General features: G+C 36.5%; 1 long non-coding RNA gene across 3 annotated transcripts; it reads left to right on the forward strand.

The window, feature by feature from the left end:
* The first annotated feature begins 5,014 nt into the window (after positions 1–5,014).
* Positions 5,015–7,801, forward strand: LOC126380827 (uncharacterized). Of its 3 annotated transcripts, XR_007568550.1 has the most exons (9): positions 5,015–5,298; positions 5,385–5,519; positions 5,607–5,741; positions 5,826–5,960; positions 6,062–6,196; positions 6,776–6,902; positions 7,034–7,132; positions 7,250–7,389; positions 7,522–7,801. It is a non-coding gene; the product is annotated as an uncharacterized LOC126380827 (long non-coding RNA). The 3 variants fall into 3 exon arrangements; XR_007568549.1 differs by lacking the exon at positions 7,034–7,132 and having other exon boundaries at positions 5,017–5,298; positions 7,522–7,800; XR_007568551.1 differs by lacking the exons at positions 5,607–5,741; positions 7,034–7,132 and having other exon boundaries at positions 5,016–5,298.
* The last annotated feature ends 2,094 nt before the right edge of the window (positions 7,802–9,895 follow it).

The following is a 9,895-nucleotide window of genomic DNA, read 5'->3' on the forward strand; positions in this document are numbered from 1 at the left end:
AAACATAATATCGTGTATGAGCTAAACTAAAACTTAGGGTTTTACATGGTTTTATGTTTTCCAGTGGATCTGGTTAGAGCTATGTCACGCTAAATTGTGTTCTTTGCATTTCTTCTTACAATACTTTTCAATAGAACACTGTTTCGCATGACACGGTTCCTCAAAAAACATAATATCGTGTATGAGCTAAACTAAAACTTAGGGTTTTACATGGTTTTATGTTTTCCAGTGGATCTGGTTAGAGCTATGTCACGCTAAATGGTGTTCTTTGCATTTCTTCTTACAATACTTTTCAATAGAACACTGTTTCGCATGAGACGGTTCCTCAAAAACATAATATCGTGTATGAGCTAAACAAAAACTTAGGTTTTATATGGTTTTATGTTTTCCAGTGGATCTGGTTAGAGCTATGTCACGCTAAATGGTGTTTTTGCATTTCTTCTTACAATACTTTTCAATAGAACACTGTTTCGCATGACACGGTTCCTCAAAAAACATAATATCGTGTATGAGCTAAACAAAAACTTAGGTTTTATATGGTTTTATGTTTTCCAGTGGATCTGGTTAGAGCTATGTCACGCTAAATGGTGTTTTTTGCATTTCTTTTTACAATACTTTTCAATATAACACTGTTTCGCATGAGACGGTTCCTCAAAAACCATAATATCGTGTATGAGCTAAACTAAAACTTAGGGTTTTACATGGTTTTATATTTTCCAGTGGATCTGGTTAGAGCTATGTCACGCTAAATTGTGTTCTTTGCATTTCTCCTTACAATACTTTTCAATAGAACACTGTTTCGCATGAGACGGTTCCTCAAAAACATAATATCGTGTATGAACTAAACAAAAACTTAGGGTTTTACATGGTTTTATGTTTTCCAGTGGATCTGGTTAGAGCTATGTCACGCTAAATGGTGTTTTTTGCATTTCTTTTTACAATACTTTTCAATATAACACTGTTTCGCATGAGACGGTTCCTCAAAAAACATAATATCGTGTATGAGCTAAACTAAAACTTAGGGTTTTACATGGTTTTATGTTTTCCAGTGGATCTGGTTAGAGCTATGTCACGCTAAATTGTGTTCTTTGCATTTCTTCTTACAATACTTTTCAATAGAACACTGTTTCGCATGACACGGTTCCTCAAAAAACATAATATCGTGTATGAGCTAAACAAAAACTTAGGGTTTTACATGGTTTTATGTTTTCCAGTGGATCTGGTTAGAGCTATGTCACGCTAAATTGTGTTCTTTGCGTTTCTTCTTGCAATACTTTTCAATAGAACACTGTTTCGCATGAGACGGTTCCTCAAAAAACATAATATCGTGTATGAACTAAACAAAAACTTAGGGTTTTACATGGTTTTATGTTTTCCAGTGGATCTGGTTAGAGCTATGTCACGCTAAATTGTGTTCTTTGCGTTTCTTCTTGCAATACTTTTCAATAGAACACTGTTTCGCATGAGACGGTTCCTCAAAAAACATAATATCGTGTATGAGCTAAACTAAAACTTAGGTTTTATATGGTTTTATGTTTTCCAGTGGATCTGGTTAGAGCTATGTCACGCTAAATTGTGTTCTTTGCTTTTCTTCTTGCAATACTTTTCAATAGAACACTGTTTCGCATGAGACGGTTCCTCAAAAAACATAATATCGTGTATGAACTAAACAAAAACTTAGGGTTTTACATGGTTTTATGTTTTCCAGTGGATCTGGTTAGAGCTATGTCACGCTAAATGGTGTTTTTTGCATTTCTTTTTACAATACTTTTCAATATAACACTGTTTCGCATGAGACGGTTCCTCAAAAAACATAATATCGTGTATGAGCTAAACTAAAACTTAGGGTTTTACATGGTTTTATATTTTCCAGTGGATCTGGTTAGAGCTATGTCACGCTAAATTGTGTTCTTTGCATTTCTCCTTACAATACTTTTCAATAGAACACTGTTTCGCATGAGACGGTTCCTCAAAAAACATAATATCGTGTATGAACTAAACAAAAACTTAGGGTTTTACATGGTTTTATGTTTTCCAGTGGATCTGGTTAGAGCTATGTCACGCTAAATGGTGTTTTTTGCATTTCTTTTTACAATACTTTTCAATATAACACTGTTTCGCATGAGACGGTTCCTCAAAAAACATAATATCGTGTATGAGCTAAACTAAAACTTAGGGTTTTACATGGTTTTATGTTTTCCAGTGGATCTGGTTAGAGCTATGTCACGCTAAATTGTGTTCTTTGCATTTCTTCTTACAATACTTTTCAATAGAACACTGTTTCGCATGACACGGTTCCTCAAAAAACATAATATCGTGTATGAGCTAAACAAAAACTTAGGGTTTTACATGGTTTTATGTTTTCCAGTGGATCTGGTTAGAGCTATGTCACGCTAAATTGTGTTCTTTGCGTTTCTTCTTGCAATACTTTTCAATAGAACACTGTTTCGCATGAGACGGTTCCTCAAAAAACATAATATCGTGTATGAACTAAACAAAAACTTAGGGTTTTACATGGTTTTATGTTTTCCAGTGGATCTGGTTAGAGCTATGTCACGCTAAATGGTGTTTTTTGCATTTCTTCTTACAATACTTTTCAATAGAACACTGTTTCGCATGAGACGGTTCCTCAAAAAACATAATATCGTGTATGATCTAAACAAAAACTTAGGTTTTATAAGGTATTATTATGTTTTCCAGTGGATCTGGTTAGAGCTATGTCACGCTAAATTGTGTTCTTTGCATTTCTTCTTACAATACTTTTCAATAGAACACTGTTTCGCATGACACGGTTCCTCGAAAAACATAATATCGTGTATGAGCTAAACAAAAACTTAGGGTTTTACATGGTTTTATGTTTTCCAGTGGATCTGGTTAGAGCTATGTCACGCTAAATTGTGTTCTTTGCGTTTCTTCTTGCAATACTTTTCAATAGAACACTGTTTCGCATGAGACGGTTCCTCAAAAAACATAATATCGTGTATGAACTAAACAAAAACTTAGGGTTTTACATGGTTTTATGTTTTCCAGTGGATCTGGTTAGAGCTATGTCACGCTAAATGGTGTTTTTTGCATTTCTTTTTACAATACTTTTCAATATAACACTGTTTCGCATGAGACGGTTCCTCAAAAAACATAATATCGTGTATGAGCTAAACTAAAACTTAGGGTTTTACATGGTTTTATGTTTTCCAGTGGATCTGGTTAGAGCTATGTCACGCTAAATTGTGTTCTTTGCATTTCTTCTTACAATACTTTTCAATAGAACACTGTTTCGCATGACACGGTTCCTCAAAAAACATAATATCGTGTATGAGCTAAACTAAAACTTAGGGTTTTACATGGTTTTATGTTTTCCAGTGGATCTGGTTAGAGCTATGTCACGCTAAATGGTGTTCTTTGCATTTCTTCTTACAATACTTTTCAATAGAACACTGTTTCGCATGAGACGGTTCCTCAAAAAACATAATATCGTGTATGAGCTAAACAAAAACTTAGGTTTTATATGGTTTTATGTTTTCCAGTGGATCTGGTTAGAGCTATGTCACGCTAAATGGTGTTTTTTGCATTTCTTCTTACAATACTTTTCAATAGAACACTGTTTCGCATGACACGGTTCCTCAAAAAACATAATATCGTGTATGAGCTAAACAAAAACTTAGGTTTTATATGGTTTTATGTTTTCCAGTGGATCTGGTTAGAGCTATGTCACGCTAAATGGTGTTTTTTGCATTTCTTCTTACAATACTTTTCAATAGAACACTGTTTCGCATGACACGGTTCCTCAAAAAACATAATATCGTGTATGAGCTAAACAAAAACTTAGGTTTTATATGGTTTTATATTTTCCAGTGGATCTGGTTAGAGCCATGTCACGCTAAATAGCATTTTTGTCATTTCTTCTTTCCATCCTTTATATTATATTAAATAATATTTCATACGGTATTATTTCGTTCTTTAATTTAATGTGTTTTTAGTGCTTCTGAATGTGATTTTGTTTTAAATACTTAGCTTATTAGCATTCATCAGTATCCAAGAATTCATACCACTGCTAATCAATAAACAAACAACGGTCTTAGCGTTTAAATACCGAAAAAACACCTGCCTGTTCATTTATTACTTGTTTTATTAAACAGGAATTTGCATATCGATCGTTTTCAATTAACTTCGAACAGTTACAACTACACGTAAACTGAGCATGTAGTCTATCTACAGCAAGATCGTGACCGCTGACTGCAGCTCTCCTTCTCCCTCCATTTCACTCCCAACCGACATTTTCACCTTTGCTGATATGATTACTCCACAGGATACCTCCATCCCCTGCATACCTGGTCGCTAGATTCGGCTGGCACGTCATATCGGTTTGACAGCCAACTCACGTAACTATTGTTGATCGATCCACAGTCCACTGAAGTGCCTACGATGAAGGGAACAACATGGACAGTTCTACTCCGAATTACTCCAACCCATGCGATGTTCATCCATGCGACAACCCACCTGATCTGAGTGGAACTTAACTGAAGCAAGAGAGTGATGCCTAATTCCATCTGCCAACTAGCTCCACTTCTCTCCCGTGCACCAGTCGCACCCACACCGACGTGTTCATCTTGCCAGTTTTCCTCACACCCGTCCACTTGTCTCTTGAAGATTGGCGTCCACAACACCAACGGTTGGTTAGGTCATGCAAGCATTGTTACAATTGATAAAAACACATATTTTCATTTAGTGAATGTGATAACCTGTACTAATAATTTGGTCAACTTAGCGATGATAACTCAATGTAAGTATTAACAAACTCGGTACGTGTTTGTTATTGTCAATAATATCTTTAAATTATACAACTCGCTTATGTTTGACAATTACTGAGTAATTGCTTTGCTTATTGCATGCTAATTGCTGAAAATTGCTTTTTATTTTAAATTCCTTAGCTAAAAATTGCTTTTTCTTTCACATTTCTCTGCTTATTGAATGACTATTGCTAACTCATTAGATAGAACCTACTTCTCATATAAGTAGGTGGATGCGGCCTCGATTAGCGGGGGAACCACATGAAAAAAAGCGAGCTACTGGGTGTACCTCCTGGGTAGTTTGGAAATCACCTAAGATATATATGTATATATTTATAAATAAAAGTTAATATATATAAATTAACATTAATTTTTTTTAACAGGAAATGCACAATGCTAAAAACTGCGTAGGAGATTTTAATACAATAGTACTACCAAGCCTGATGTTGGCCGCTATTTCAATGAATGCAGCAGTGTCACAGCTAGCAATCAAAAGTAACAAGATATTGAGGTACGTTAAATGACGATCACGACCACTTTGGCAAATACGTATCGCTATAGACTAAGGAAAAAAAATAATATATATTTTATTTACAGGAAATGCAGATGGCAATAAACTGTGTAGGAGTTCATGATTGCAATAGAATAAAATCGACCAAGCCTGAAGTCAGCAGCCCCTTCAATGAATGCAGCAGTGTGACAGCCAGCAATCAAAAGTTACAAGATATCGAGGTACGTTTCATGACGACCACGACTATTTTGGCAAAAACGTATCGCTATAGACTAAGGAAAAAAAATTAATATATATTTTATTTACAGGAAATGCAGATGGCAATAAACTGTGTAGGAGTTTATGATTGCAATAGAATAAAATCGACCAAGCCTGAAGTCAGCAGCCCCTTCAATGAATGCAGCAGTGTGACAGCCAACAATCAAAAGTTACAAGATATCGAGGTACGTTTCATGACGACCACGACTATTTTGGCAAAAGCGTATCGCTATCGACTAAGGAAAATAAATTATATATTTTATTTACAGGAAATGCAGAAGGCAAAAAACTGCGTAGGAGATCATTAATACAAAAGTATTATATAAACCAAACCTGATGTTGCCAGCTCCTTCAATGAATGCAGCAGTGTGACAGCCAGCAATCAAAAGTAACAAGATATCGAGGTACGTTACATGACGACCACAACTATTTTGGCAAAAACGTATTGCTATCGACTAAGGAAAATAAATTACATATAATATTTAATTATATATTTTATTTACAGGAAATGCAGAAGGCAAAAAACTGCATAGGAGATCATTAATACAATAGTATTATATAAACCAAGCCTGATGTTGGCCGCTCATTCAAAGAATGCAGCAGTGTGACAGCCAGCAATCAAAAGTAACAAGATGTCGAGGTACGTTACATGACGATCACGACCACTTTGACATAAACGTATCGCTATAGACTAAGGAAAAAAAATGTAATATACAGGGTGTTAGTGACATCGTAACGAAAACTTTGAGGGATGATGGAGACCATGATTATGAGATGATATCAAGTGGAATTTTCCGTCGCAAAAGTATGGAACAGAAAATAACTTAAAAAAAAACAAAAATTTTCATGAATTTTCCGACTGAAAATTCCACTTGATTTCAACTCAGAATTATGGTCTGAATCATCCTCCTCAGTATTTGTTACGGTGTCACTAACACCCTTACCTACTTGTATGGCTACAGTATGTACTTGTGCGGGGTGTAAGTGACATCGTACCGAATACAGAGGGGGATGATTCACCTGATTATTCTGAGTTAATATCAAGTGGAATTTTTCATCGCAAAAGTATAGAATTGAAAATAATTTAAAATAACTAAAAAAAAAATCATGAATTTTGCGACGGAAAATTCCACTTGATATGAACTCAGAATCATGGTCTGAATCATCCCCATCAGTATTCGTTACAATGTCACTAACACCCTGTATATTTTATTCACAGGAAATGCAGAGTGCAATAAACTTTGTAGGAGATTATGATTGCAATAGAATAAAATCGACCAAGCCTGAAGTTCTTCAATGCACGCAGCAGTGTGACAGCCAGCAATCAAAAGTTACAAGATATCGAGGTACGTTACATGACGACCACGACTATTTTGGCAAAGACGTATCGCTATCGACCAAGGAAAAGAAATTATATATAATATTTAATTATATATAATATTTAATATGTATTTTATTTATGCAATAAACTTTGTAGGAGATTATGATTGCAATAAAATAAAATCGACCAAGCCTGAAGTTCTTCAATGCACGCAGCAGTGTGACAGCCAGCAATCAAAAGTTACAAGATATCGAGGTACGTTACATGACGACCACGACTATTTTGGCAAAGACGTATCGCTATCGACCAAGGAAAAGAAATTATATATAATATTTAATTATATATAATATTTAATATGTATTTTATTTATAGGAAATGCAGAAGGCAAAAAACTGCGTAGGAGATTATTAATACAATAGTATTATATCAACCAAGCCTGATGTCGGTAGCTTCTTCAATGAATGCAGCAGTGTGACAGCCAGCAATCAATAGTGATAGTGACAAGAATCTAGGTACGTTACATGACGACCACGACCACTTTGGCAAAAACGTATCGCTATCGACTAAGAAAAGGATATTATATCTATACGTTATTATAAATATACGTTATTATAAATAAATTAATATTATTTTATTTTTAACAGGAAATACAGAAGGCAAAGAAGCAGATGTCATCAAAGAAGATCTTTGTTCCTGCAATGTTTCCGCAGACGATACATCCAACAGAGCGAAGTGGAAGGAAAAGACTCGGAAAAAAGACCCCACCACCATATGGGAACAATGCAAGGGAGAGAGAGAGAATATAATTTTATATTTTTATTTTTTGATAACATAAAATAAACCAACAATATCCTACACATTTTTTTTATTTCTTTTTGTGTCTGTCTTAATAGTTATTACAAATCTGTGATGCGAAACAAACTATACGAAAACGTCAATCCACGTACAACGCCCGCGAAGCTGCTTTAGCAGCGAGCGCACTTAGCACCATCTAGTTATTATTATATTATATATAGCTACAAACCCATGTACTGACTGACTGACTCACTGACTCACTGACAGGGTTGTTCTCCCAGAAGGAGCGTCGGGGGGTAAAAATGGTGTATGGGGGGTGTGATCGGGACCTCCTGGTGAGTATGGGAAAACTTCCAGATCTTGGAAAACTGCTCCGCATCAGGGAGACACCCTACAGTCTGGCGCAACTATTATACCTGGATCAATATTTTTTTCGCAATACCTATTTAAATCTTGGTCAAATTGTATTGTCGGTGAAAAAAAAACAAAATGGCGGAAAAACAAGATGGCCGCCATACAAAATTTCGTTTTTCCAGAAAATGTCTCGGAGGTAAAAATGATGTATGAGAGGTGTGATCGAAACGTCAAGCTGAGTATGGAAAAACTGTTCGATCTTGAAAAACTGCTCCGCATCAGGGAGACACCCTACGGCCTGGCAAAACTATAAAACCTGGAGCAATTTTTCTTTCGCGAAACATATTTAAATCTTGGTCAAATCCAATCCCTGCTGAAAAAAAACCAAAATGGCGGAAAAACAAGATGGCCGCCATACAAAATTTTCGTTTTTTCCGAAAATGCCTCGGGGGTAAAAATGATGTATAGGGATATGATTGGATCGTCATGTTGAGTACGGGTATACTTCCAGGTTTTCGAAAACTGCTCCGCATCACGGAGACACCCTACGGCCTGGCAAAACTATAAAACCTGGAGCAATAATTTTTTCACGAAACCTATTTAAATCTTAGTCAAATCCATTCGCCGGTGAAAAAAAAACAAAATGGCGGAAAAACAAGATGGCCGCCATACAAAATTTTCGTTTTTCCCGAAAATGCCTCGGGGGTAAAAACTGTGAATGGGAGTATAATCGGAGTGTCTTGTCGAGTACGAAAAATGTTCTCAATCTTTGAAAACTGCTCCGCATCAGGGAGACACCCTACGGCGTGGCGAAACTATCGCACCTGGAACAATTCTTTTTTCGCTCAAAGTATTTAAATCTTGGTCAAATTTTATCACCGGTGAAAAAAAACCAAAATGGCGGAAAAACAAGATGGCCGCCATACAAAATTTTCGTTTTTCCCGAAAATGCCTCGGGGGTAAAAATGATGTATGAGGAATGTGATCGAAACATCATGTTGAGTATGGAAATACTTTTCGATCTTCGGAAGCTGCTCCGTATCAGGGAGACACCCTACAGCCTGGCGAAACTATCGCACCTGGAACTTTTTTGTTTTCACGAAGCCTATTAAAGTCTTGGTCAAATTTTATCGCCAGTGAAAAAAAACAAAATGGCCGAAAAACAAGATGGCCGCCATACAAATTTTTGTTTTTCCAGAAAATGTCTCAGAGGTAAAAATGATGTATTGGGGTGTGATCGGAACGTCATCTTGGAAAACTGCTCCGCATCAGGGAGACACCCTACGGCCTGGCAAAACTATAGCACCTGGAACTTTTCTGTTTTCACGAAACCTATTTAAATTTTGGTCAAATTTTATCGCCGGTGAAAAAAAACAAAATAGCCGAAAAACAAGATGGCCGCCATATAAATTTTTGTTTTCCCAGAAAATGTCTCGGGTGTAAAAATGATGTATAGGGGTGTGATCGGAACGTCATCTTGGAAAACTGCTCCGCATGAGGAAGACACCCTACGGCCTGGCAAAACTATAGCACCTAGAACTTTTTGGATTTCACGAGACGTATTCGAGTCTTGGTCAAATTCAATCGCCGGCAAAAAACAAGATGGCCGCCATACAAAGCTTCGAACTAATACAGGACACGCGAGCAGCTTGCTGCGAGCGAACCACGCGAAATCTAGTTATATTATATATAGCTACAAACCCATGTACTGACTGACTGACTGACTCACTGACTCACTGACTCACTGACAGGGTTGTTCTCCCAGAAGGAGCGTCGGGGGGTAAAAATGATGTATGGGAGATGTGATCAAGATGTTCCGATGAGTATGGGAAAACTTCCAGATCTTGGAAAACTGCTCCGCATCAGGGA

Source organism: Pectinophora gossypiella, unplaced genomic scaffold (genome assembly GCF_024362695.1).
Source record: "Pectinophora gossypiella unplaced genomic scaffold, ilPecGoss1.1 Pgos_113, whole genome shotgun sequence".
Classification (NCBI taxonomy): domain Eukaryota; kingdom Metazoa; phylum Arthropoda; class Insecta; order Lepidoptera; family Gelechiidae; genus Pectinophora; species Pectinophora gossypiella.